Below are 12,118 nucleotides of genomic sequence, written 5' to 3'. Positions count from 1 at the left end.
TGAGCAGAGGTTCCGGGAGGAGGAGGAGGGCCGGTGGTAGAATGTGAAAGAACAGGAACATGTTGATATGAAACAAAAGCAGAAATCGACAGCTGGCAGATATGATTCAAGAATAACACCAAGAACCTGTACAGCATATCTCTGCATTAGTAACTCACTCAGTGACCAAGGAGGTGAGATTTTAAAGGATACAAGAGGTGAACAGAGTTCCCATCAACAGTTGAAGAGATGAGACCCACTGTAGGGAAAACAGTATGTTATCAGAGGTACATTTTGCTATAAGATTAAAAGGATTCAAAATAATAGGTGTTCGGAGCACAGCAGCTGCACTGTGGGGGGCCGGGAGAAAACAGTTGATAATTGACGAGGAATAGATGTGACATAATAGACAACAGAAAAATGTGGATGCACCAACAGAAACCAAAAAAAGAGACCATTTGGGTGAAGGAGACCAACGTAACTGAGGCACTATAACCATTCCAGTGGAAGACAAATTGTGAAGGTGATGAAGAAAAGACCTTTGACCCCATGCTGGAGTAACTGGGTGCAGCACCAGTAGATTTGTAAAGACTGCAAACTGGAGCGCACAATAGGGCAATCCAATCTTCCCTCAGGAGATAGGTACATAATGCAAACACCACAAAACCCAAAAAGGAATTGTTTAAGAAAATCTTTCAAACATACATTAGATAATTGGTCAAATATATCCAATCAAGGGAATGAAAATAAAACAAAAAAATAAAAATAATATAAAATAGTAAATAATAAGAGGCGTACTCAATGCTGGGATTCCAAAAAAGATATTTTTATATATTAATTAAAGAGTACAGACTTCAAAAGAATAAGATATAGAAATCAAAATCACTGTTTTCAATTATGTTTTTTTCTATAGAAAAATCACAAATCTAACATTTGGATACAATTTCCTTGTAGAGTGTACAGACAGATATCTATCACACAGCAAGGTCAAAGTATTTCCATGTGTGTTTCAGAGAGCAGACCTTGCATTATTGAGAATAACCACACAACCAAATTTCAAAGCCAATAGATGTTTTGAGAAAACTTATTTGAAAAAAAATGGTGACTTTATTTTTATATGTAACTGGCGTTCAAAACTGCACACAAATTACATATCAATATTTTATTAGAATGCTAGTGTTGAGTACGCCTTTTTACTATTTTGTTTTTAGTTTTTTTAATTGCCTTAGTTAAATATTTGACCAATCATCTAATGTATGTTTGAAAGATTTTCTATAACAGTTCCTTCAGGAGTATTTGTGTTGTATGCAAAGTGCAAACAGCTACACCTCATGTCAAGTCACTTAACTTTAATACCTGCCATTGATTAAGGTTATCTTAATCAGATGGGCTTTTTTGGGAAACATCTCAACTATTACAAAGGGGCTCTTCAGAAACTGCCTAACCTAGAGTTGATTATCAAAATCTAAGTCAGTTCAAGAGCATACAAGTAGATGCAGACCTTATGTGTCACCAGGATATGCGCACATACATAACATTCGTCAGTCTCGTAAGTCTGCTCTGGCTGTCCACCAGAACAAGGGAGTTTGTAACGAGTCAAGAATGTGCCAAGTACACATTATTTATTGGGAAACCGGTTCCTTAACCATGAAGTCATTATAAAAAAACAGGAGGAAAGTCACACTAACTGTTTCTCAATAAGGGTCCCAAATCTTGTGATGAGGAAAACTGTTAGGCAAAGCTCTTAATCAATGCCATGAACACAAAAGTTGAAGAAATGCTCTAAATAGAAAAAGCTCAAGCTTTCCTTAGGTAAGCTAGGAACTTATGTATGTATGCTTGTGTTTATATATTCACTGAAAAAAACAAATGTTACAGGGACGTTATAGTGCGGCTCATATTTTACTCGTACATAATCACTGAAATTCAGCATTTATAGTTACTATAACGTTCGCACCCCCAATGCACTGCTTAGGACCTCACATATTACATTACGGATGACATGGTCAGTGACATCACAGATGACATAGTTGATCATATCATTAAGTAAGAGTAAGTGTTTTGTAAAAGTCTGAGAGTTAATGATATGGACTAATCTACTGCAAACCTTAAATTAATATTCTTTTTGTACTACCAATGAGTAATAATACATGTCATCTGAGTAGCACTGCGACTGTCCATATCGGAGTGGGTGTCTGCATGGCTGTATAAGTGTCAGTAGGTGTTTGAGTGGCTGTATTGGTGACAGAGTGGCTGGGTGAATGGCTCTGAGTGAGGAACTGGGTGCGTAAGAGGACATATGGGTGAGAGGCTGTTTGGGTTTATGGGTAAATGTGTGGGTGGCTGTTTTGCACAGTAAGCATTTGTGAGTAGCTGTATAGATGAGTGGGTGAGTGATTGATTGTACTGATGTGTGAATGGGTATGTAAGTGGTTTGGTGGACGAGTGAATTGATGTGTGAGTGTCTGTATGGATGAGTGAGCAGCTCTGTTTGCAGCTGTATGGGTGCGCGAGTGGCTGCACGAGTGAGTGGTTGTATGAGAGGCCGTGTTGTATGGGTAAGCAGTTGTATGGGTGTATGTGAGAGTGGTTTTGTGGGTGTGTGAGTGGCTGTGTGAATAAGTGTGTGTCAGTAGTTGTATGGGGGTGTGTGAGTGGTTCTGTGAATGACGCCATCTGTAATGTCTCTGATCAGGTCATGAGTGATGTAATATGTGACGTCATAAGCAGTGCATTGCGCAGGCATAAATTATAGTTAACTCGGGTTACTAGAACTGCTATATTTCAATGGTTTTGCACGAGTGAAATCTGAACCTAGCTATAACGTCCCTGTATCCTTTTGTTTTTTTCAGGGAATTTCAATGTTTTATGCATCTTTATTTACTAAATGTAACCTGGAACCTTTGAGAGTGGGTGTTTGAGTAGATATATGGGGCTCTGAGTTGGTGTGTGAGTAGCTGTATGGGTCTGTGAGTGACTGCATAGGTGTATACATGGCTGTGTAAGCGGGTGCAGGAGTGCCTGTGTGGATCCAGGATTGGGTCTCTCTCTCTGGGTCTGCGAGTGTGTGAATGAGTGCTTGAATGGAACTGTGAGTGGGTACATAAGTGTGATCGTGTTTGTCATTTGGAGTCTCAGTAGGTCTGAGAGTGGGTGTGCAGTGAAAATGAAGGGGGGCACACGAGAGCAGGTGATCGTGCCAGCTTCGCCTGTCACGTTCCTCCTCTACAGTTAGCCTGCAGTCTACTACCATCTAGAGCCTTTGGTTTTGTGCCTTCTCTGCTCATTTTTCTGTCTCTTCTCTGTTTGCTCCTGCCTCTTGCTGCTCGTTTCTCAACTCTATTGTGCCTCATTCTGCCTGTTAATTTGCCTCTTGCTGATCTTTACCTCTTCCTGTTTTTTTCTGACCTTTATTCTACCTCTTGCTATTCGATTCTGACCTCTATTTTGCCTTTCTGCTCGTGTCTGACCTTTATTCTGCCTCAATCTACTTTTTTCCCACCTTTATGCCTTTCTGCTTGTTGCTGACCTTTATTATGCCTCGTTCTGCTCGTTTTCAAATTTTGCCTCTTTCTGATCGTTTTCATCTTTACTCCAAATCTTTCTGCTCGATTCGGACCTTTAATCTGCCTCTCTTTGCTCCCTTCTGACCTTTATTCTGCCTTTTTCTGCCCGTTGCGGACCTTTATTCTACCTCTTTTTGCTCGTTTCTTACCTTTATTTTGCCTCATGCTGCTCGCTGCTGACCTTTATTCTGCCCTTTTCTGACCTTTATGCCTCCTCTTTCTGCTTGTTTCCCACATTTATCTTACCTCTTTCTACTGGTCGCTGACCTATGTCTGCGGGCAGCAAAAGAGATGAATCCTTCGACTCCAACGAGTGATAGCACTTTGACAGCTCCTGCCCGCTGGAACCGGAGTGTTTTCTTTTGCTTGTCAGCAGCTTTGCCAGCTCCTGCCATGCAAAAGCAAACAGCGGTCTCCAGGGCCATGTAGAACTACAGGAGAGGGGCCACGTACCCTCTCCTTTCTTGTTCATGGGCCGCCCCGGGGAGGTGGTGGTACCTGTGGCCTTGAAGAGGGGCTGTGTGGCTCCCCTCCCATTTAAAAAAAAATATTTAGCCCCGGCGGGGAAGGAGGGGAGTGAGGATTTCGGTGTGACACCCTCCCCTCCCCTCCCCCACTCGTGTTTTGTTATTTAGCCCCAGGAGGTGGTGGTCCCCGGGGGGTAATTTAGATAGCCAATATTTTGGGTACAGCTTAATAAGTACTTCCCGCTGCTGTTTTACAATTCATTCTGCTCATCAATTAAACTTTTTCTTCTAACTCGAGAGTATATAAATAGTATATCCAAACTACAGAACTAAAAATGGTTGTTACACAGCATACCTAAAGTATGAAAGGTGTAGGTGTGATCCCATTTGTGCAAAACCTGCAGGCTAATCACACTATGACCAGCGGTTATGAAGCCTCCCCGGAGTTTTAAGATCACGAGGTTACAGAATAAGCATAGTAAGTCTGCGTATCAGTCCCCAGAACCCACCAACAGCTCAATCATTTATTGCCAGAAAATAGAAGAGGATGGATTGGTAACCAGCACCGTAGGGTGGAACGACTATCACCAGGAAAAATCTGTACAGATTTAGGTTTTAGAAAACAATACATAAAATCAAAGAAAGTAAAAACAACTAAGCGGACTACAGGTATGGAGACCCAACCCGTTCCCACAGAAAGTATATCAATAACTCAGTGTACAGGAGCCCATCACTGTCTGCGCAAATATATTAGCCACCCGAAGTGTGTCTGTAAGGAGAGTCTGACAGACAGTAGCTACTGATAGAGTACTGTCAGTGATGGTGAATAAGTTAGCTGTGCCCTCGTAAGGTGATGCCATATTATCGGCAGTATCAGTGTTAATATCTGTCTGGAGTATTGTCACAATGGTGTCCCAATAGGTGGCAATGGGATATTTACATAATCCAAAGTAGTCTTCTCAGTGGAGGGCAACACTTTCAGCTTGCGCTTATGTGAGCAGTGAGAGCGTCCAAGCTATCAATGGCGTGGTTTCAGGTGATTTTGAATGCTGAGTGATAAGGCATTTGGCCACTATGAAACTCATTTCCTGGAAACAAGCCGTGTTTGTGTCTACAGTAGAGACCCAAAATATACATATCCCATGCGTGTAGGTCCCAGTGCCCAGTGGATGTGGACAAATGGAATGTGACACTTGTCTAGTAACTGCTTAAGCATGGAAAAGCCCATAGCATATGAAGTATGTCAGCAACGATCTGTTGACATTTAGGACAAGCGGCATAATTTCTGCTACAATAGCAGTTGATTTTGTCTTGGGGTGAGGTAAGCTCTAGGCATGATATCGAAATTGAACATGCTTGGCATTTCTGCCAGGATATCCATTCCTTATTAGTGTATGGGCGTTGCAAATTGGCCTGCCATTGCAGAGCATCAACAAACCAGCGTACTAGGTGCCTGCCAGACCCCATTACATGGAGATACTGTATCACAAGATAGGCCTGATGTTCAGAGATCCGAGATTGTTTGGATGCCGGTGGGAAAGCAGCCTTGGTGATGTTCGATCTCTCGGCTGCTTTCGACACCGTGCCCCATTCTCTGCTCCTTGATCGTCTTTCCGAAATAGGCTTCGCTGGCTCTGCTTTGCAGTGGCTTAAGTCCTTCTTGGAGGGTCGGTCACAGCAGGTCTGGCTTCCCCCATGTGTCTCTGCGCCACTGCAGGTGACCACGGGTGTGCCGCAAGGGTCACCACTTAGCCCCTTGTTATTTAACATCTATATGACTCCGCTGGTCTATCTTGCGGAATCACTAGGGGCTAAAGTGATGGCCTATGCCGACTATACTCAGCCCCTATTTTGTTGGAATAGGGAAGTTGACTCAGTTGTGGCTGCTCAACATTGCTTGTTATCAGTTTTTCACTGGCTGGCGAATGCTCAGCTGAAATGCAATGAAGGCAAATCTGAAGTTCTCTTCTATGGCTCCTTCTCATCTGAGTCTAGAGATAAGCTGTGGCCACTGGGTTTTCCTCGTCCAACTACTAGTAAAGGCGCCGTAAAAAATCTTGGCGTCTGGTTCGAGGCAACCTGAATTTTGCAACTCAGGTGAAGAAGCTGGCCAAGGCTTGTTTTGGCACTCTTAAAATCCTGAGAAAGTTCCTTCCTCTCTTGCCAGGTAGGGCCGAAGAAACTGTGGTCCACGCCCTTATTCTATCCCATTTGGACTATGCCAACGCCCTCTTGGTTGGCAGTCCAGGATTTTTAGTTAAGAAATTGCAAGTTGTTCAAAACTCGGCGGCCAGGCTTCTTCTGGGCTTGTGTCCAAGGCTTAGTGTTCGTACTCATCTGCGCTTCTTGCACTGGCTCCCAGTCGAATCCAGTCAAATTCAAAATGCTATCCATTGCCCACCGAGCCCTTTACAGGCTGGTTTCCTATCTATTTGCGGAAGAGCTTTGGGAGACAGCAGCGTTCGTCTGCTCAGCTGTTGGTTCAGACCCCCAGGTTTAACCGCCAAAGACTGGGAGGAGGGGGGGGGGGGGGGGGTCTGGGGGAGCTGGTCTTGCCTGGAATTTGTTGCCCTTAGCTCTTCAGGCTATCCAGGACCCTCTTTTGTAAAAAAAAATAAAAAACTCTGCTTTTTTAGTCTGGATTGGTGTGCATTTCTTCTTTCTCTTTTTTGAAGCTAGCGCCGGGACACTTTCGAGTAGCTGTGCGCGGTACAAATGAAATATAACATAACATGAGGTCATGTTTCCCCACCTACAACCAAAGGATGTGTTCACAGAAATGTATAACAGAAATTGACCAGAAGGTAGACCATCCTCCTCTACCAACCCCTCGTATGGGACTAGGGTACCATCCAGATATAGCTCCCCTAGGGAGTGTATACCAACGGCGTGCCATGCGGTTAATTCTGTCATCACAGTAAGTCTGCCGTCCCTGCGAGTGCCAAGTATCGCCAATGCTGGTATGTAAGGGATCGCAGGGCAGGTCAGAAGGAGACGCCGTCAGTAGCACTAATACACCACTCCCAACAACAAGGCGTCTAGTGTTGCCTCCTTTGTACATGGGTTCAACAGATGCAGGACAGCAGGAAAGCCCCATGCGGGTTCGGTTATTGCTGTATCTTCTAAATTCAAGCCCGCCAACCACCGAGCAATCCACTGGATTTGTGAGTCAAGATAATACGGCTCAAACTGTGGAGCAGCAAACCCACCCTGATCTGTTGCTAAAGTAACTTCACCAATGCCGCCCTACGTCTGGACTTTTTCCAAAAAAAAGATACAAGGATATATAGGTGGTTAATAAAATAATACAAACGCCGTGGAAGGACTACCATTTTTAGGAGCACCATGCGTCCCATCACAGAGAGGCAACGTACACAAGAAAGACATCTGGGAGCTCAGGGACGTCAAGTGTGAGAAACGTTACAGTTGAAGAGGGCAGTTTGGTTGTGATATACTTGCACTCCAAGATAACAAAATGTATCAGGCTGCCAATCCACCTGTAAGCCATTACTGAACAAAATAGGAACATCTGTCATGAAGGAGAACAAACATGACTTAGACCAATTAACCCTCAACCCAGAAAGGGTGGCAAATCTATGAAGTGGTAAGGCTATGGTAGTAGGGATAGTGCATGTGACTTTAAAGTAATAGCTCATCGGAGCAGAGAGATACGAGTCCGATCCTCTAAAGGTATGCTCCTGGCGCCTCCCTGGTCGCGATGTGCCACTGCTAGAGGTCAAAAAGTAACGGAGGGGTAGAGGGCAGCCCTGTCTGATCCCTTGATACATATTAAACGGGGCTGATACAAGGGGCCCTATTTTGACCCCGATTACCAGTTTAGCACATACTAGTCTCACCAGTCGGCGAAATATGAATCCAATTCCATAGCAAGGCAACATATTAAAGAGGTAGGACCACTCCAGCGACACAAAGGCCTTTTCCAGGTCTAAGACCATACATCGGCATGTGGCTATTGCTGATGAGAGTACGTCATGCACTGAGAAAAGCAAAGCAAATTTAAGGAAGTGTTGCAGGACGGGAAAAACCCATTCTGATACGAATGTATGAAGTTCTGGACCACCAGCGCTAATCGAGCCGCAAGGATCTTGGGTAAGATCTTGTATCCATTGTTAAGTAGGACTAGAGATCTGTACAATCCCAGCAAAAGAGGATATTTATTCAGTTTAGGGAGGGTTATGAGGGTTGCCATTCTCTGGGAGCAGAGAGAGCTTCCTCATACATCACCAATAGTCACGTAGCAAGCAATGTTTTTTTTTTTTTTTTTTTTTACTTTTTATTGGCATGTGTAATAAAACATTGCATTGCACACATTTTCACATCTGGAAATGCAATAAGTATGAGCCCAGGAACAGAAGTATACAGAAGCTGCTCTTGCAGTCAGCAGACCTCGCAGGCCTAGGGTGTTATGGTCCCCACATTATCTCTGAGCTATAAACAGGCTACCCAAGCCTGTGCCTGGGCCCAGCCCACTAGTGTGCACTGTGGACCCCGCACCATACGGGGGCTACTAATTATATCTATATCCCCTGTGTGGAGTATCACATAGGTCATGGAAGTACAGCCACCTGGTTACTATTAACGAACTGGGGGTATGTAAACTGGGGAGTGCACCATACCTTGGAATATAAGCAGTGAGTCTAGTGTTGGAGAGCAGTGCCATTGCCTATCATAATGTTAGGGTTTCGCAGGCGTGGAGAAGGGTTGGGGGGGGGGGGGGGGGGGGATGTTGGAGGCGGGCGTAATGATCCTTTTCTGTGCGTGGGCTTAATGAGGGAACATTTGCAGTCCGTAGTTTAGGATCCGTCGGGTGCCCGGGACTCCTACGTGCCGCCCTGAGCGGGCTCCTGAGTCGCGGAGGCCTCCGGAGAGCCAACCGTTCGCAGTCCCGCCGCCGGTAATGTTTCCTGTGCGAAGGAGTGCATTAGCATCGCCCAGGGCAGGGAGATCGGGTGTTGCGTAGCAAGTAATGGTGCATACGATTTATAAAACTCAGTAGGTAGATCGCCGGGGCCTGGGGTATTGCCTGTAGCTAGTGCTTGTACCACCTCTTGAACCTCAAACTGCATAATGGGTTTGCCTAGTTCCATGTGTTGATCGGGGTGAATACGGGGCATCAATTTTGTAGAAAATGAGGGATAGTCTTTAGGGTAAGCTTCTGAGACTGATTGCTATAAGAGCATGTAATGGTGCGTTAGTTCATCGTGCATGGCTTCTTGAGTGCAGAGGAGGGTATCTGCTGCAGATTGGATGGCCACAATGGGGTGTCTGGGCGGGTCCTGCCTGATAAGCCAGGCACCATTTTTGCCAGCTGTGGCATGTGTATGAGCAGAAAGAGCAACAAAGTTGTCGCAGTTCAATCTTTCGAGCAGAAAAGATTTATCATGGTGTGCACCTGTCAGTTGTTAACTAGCGGTGGGGTTGTGTGCCCCTGCTGTTCATAATCTAAAATCTTAAGTTCAAAATTAGAGATGGCTCTAGTGAGTGTCCGCCGCATGTTACATTGCACCACTAAGCAGTGGGCCCAGATCGATACCTTAAATGCGTCCCATTCTATTAATTCGGGGGAAGCTGTGTCAGTATTGTGTTCTACGTAGTTCACAATAGATGTAACACGAGAAGCTTGAAAGGGAGGGCCCCTCAATGCTGTCGCCTGCAGGCGCCAGGTGGGCATTTGGGAGGTGAGGGGGGAGGAAGGGGTGACGTCACATGCGATCTGTATGTATTTGGGATTGTGATCATAAAGTGTACATCCTAAATAGTAGATGCGCATTCGGGATGGCAGCAGAGAGGATGCCCCCACAAACCTATCTATGTGGAATTGATGCTGGTGTGGAAAAGAAAAAAGGAGTATACTCTCACATCCAGATTACGTGCACACCAAACATCAACTAGCTGCCAATGCAGTAGCCACTCAAGCAGAGCCTCGGCATTAAATGTTGCAGGTGTGCGTGGTAGTGGGGGGGAAGGAGCAATCCAGGGCCATATTAAGAATGCAATTAAAATTGTACCCTATGAGCCACGGCAACCCCGGGTGTGTCCAAGATGGCGACGTAAGCGGACGTGTATTCAGCTCGCTCCGTCACTACCACCAAATTATCCTGCATCTGGCTGCCGTCGACCAGCCAAAGGCCATCGGATTTGCTGCGGAGCACACCAGGGGCGTCCCGCGACTGCAGAGGTCCTTCTGCTACGACCGTGGCTGCGGGGAGAAAGGGCACAGAGGCGAAGACTATGGCCCATGCTTGCTGTCCTACCCCCACCGGACCTCCGATGTGAGCGCGGCCGCCCATGGACGCCTGAGCTACCCTGGGCGGCTCCCTCGCTGATATTGTGCTGCACCGCGATCCTCCCGGCTGAGGTAACCTCCCCCGAGTCCCCAGCGCATCCATCGACGCCGCTGCAGCACTACTACGCCATGCTGGAGTCGGGCTCGGCCACAAAATACAGGCAGTGCTCCATCCTCCCCTGGGCCTACCTTGAACCTCGCAGCTCTCTCTGGCAACTTCAACCGGGGGCCTGGTATTCCTCTGCGGGCTTCCCCCCCTGCATAACCATAGACTTCACACTGCTTTGGAGCAGCCCGGGATCTCCTCACTGCAATTGCGCATCCCGATGGACCGCTGCCCAACCGTGCACCCTGCACAACTACCGGCGCAGAGGGAGCGCTACAGCGCCACGCCAGGACGGGCCCAGCCACGGCTGCAAGTAGGCTGTCCAGGCTCTAGACTTCTAGGGCGCACCTGGATATTGGTGGTACTCACTGGCAACGGTAATTGGGGGCCTGATATCCACATGTGGGCTCCCCTCCCCCATAATCAAGGCCTCACCAGTCTGCTCCACAGTGACCTGAGACTTACTTATTGGGTTTGTGCACCTCGCAGGCACAGCAAGGCTTACTGTGCTCCTACTGCGGATCAGCAAAGGCCTCCGCATCATACTGGCTCATTGTGAATTACGGAGAGGAATGCGCACTTACACACAGCTCTGCCACTGGCGCTCCCTGGCCGATTGAGGTGCGGGGCCTGACCCTTCTCCGGCTACGCACTATAATGGTCACCATTGCTTGGCGCCCTGGTCCGGGTGCTGAACCTGCAGTGGGGGCAGAGATTGACGACTACCCCTTTGCTTGGGGGTCCATCCAAGGGGTGGTGGGGTTGGTTAATAGTATACCACAAAATGTCAGTTCATAATATACACCTGTGTGTTACACTAGAATGCAGAATTGCCATTCACATGCTGTTTAGTTGCATGCAGGAATGCACGCCTACTGCTTCTCATCCTCATTGAAATAAGTGCATGGAAATAATTATTTATTGTTGTCCTGGAATGTGCTCGGTCTGACTGGTTGTGTCAAGAGACAAAGTCTACCAGTGCTTCCACAGACACAAGATTGCTATAGCTCTCCTTCAAGAGACTCACCTAACACACTAAACACTGCAGTCGCTTAGTAAAAGTTGGAGGGACACGGTAATAGGCACAACTTATTCGGGCTATGCCAGGGGGACCCCGATTTGTGTGGCATTGGGCACTCCATTACAGATGACGTTAATGCGCGTTGACTCTCAGGGCCGTTATGTAGTACTGTGAGGCTCTTTAGACAGTCGTCCACTGTCCGTGGTTTCACTATGCACCTATATCAGGGCAATCCACATTCCTTCAGACACTAACCCTGGCACTCTTCAGGGATCCATTGGTGCCCACTTATTGGGGGGGGGCGACTATAATGGTATTCCTGACTTGACTCTTGATCGTTTGGTGCACAGTCTATTGGACTTGCACACACCATGACTGCTTGGGCCATGCAGATGCAGTTGTTTGAACGGTGGCATGCAAAACACCCTACAGATCGGGTATACTTGCACTACTCCACTCTCCATGATCTGTACACATGTATCGATGCCATTTATTGCACGGAAACGGTGCTGACACATGTAGAACACGCTGAGAACTTCGCTTGCTCGATCTCGGACCATATCCCTCTGCAAATCCAACTGTCTTGGGGTGCGTCCAGGCCGAACATGGCGACTCCCTCTGGAGGCACTTCGTAACCCGGCTCTGAGTGCTACCATCTTGCAGTCCATAACC

At 46.7% G+C, this 12,118-nt stretch overlaps 1 protein-coding gene across 3 annotated transcripts in view; it reads right to left on the bottom strand.

Annotated features, from left to right (window-relative positions):
* Positions 1 to 12,118, bottom strand: part of USP25 (ubiquitin specific peptidase 25) — a 439,609-nt gene that overhangs the window by 149,526 nt on the left and 277,965 nt on the right. The gene's annotated exons all lie outside the window — the stretch shown is intronic.

The sequence above is a fragment of the Triturus cristatus genome, chromosome 8, assembly GCF_964204655.1.
Source record: "Triturus cristatus chromosome 8, aTriCri1.1, whole genome shotgun sequence".
In the NCBI taxonomy this organism is placed as follows: domain Eukaryota; kingdom Metazoa; phylum Chordata; class Amphibia; order Caudata; family Salamandridae; genus Triturus; species Triturus cristatus.
This window is presented reverse-complemented; position numbering and strand designations above follow the sequence as displayed.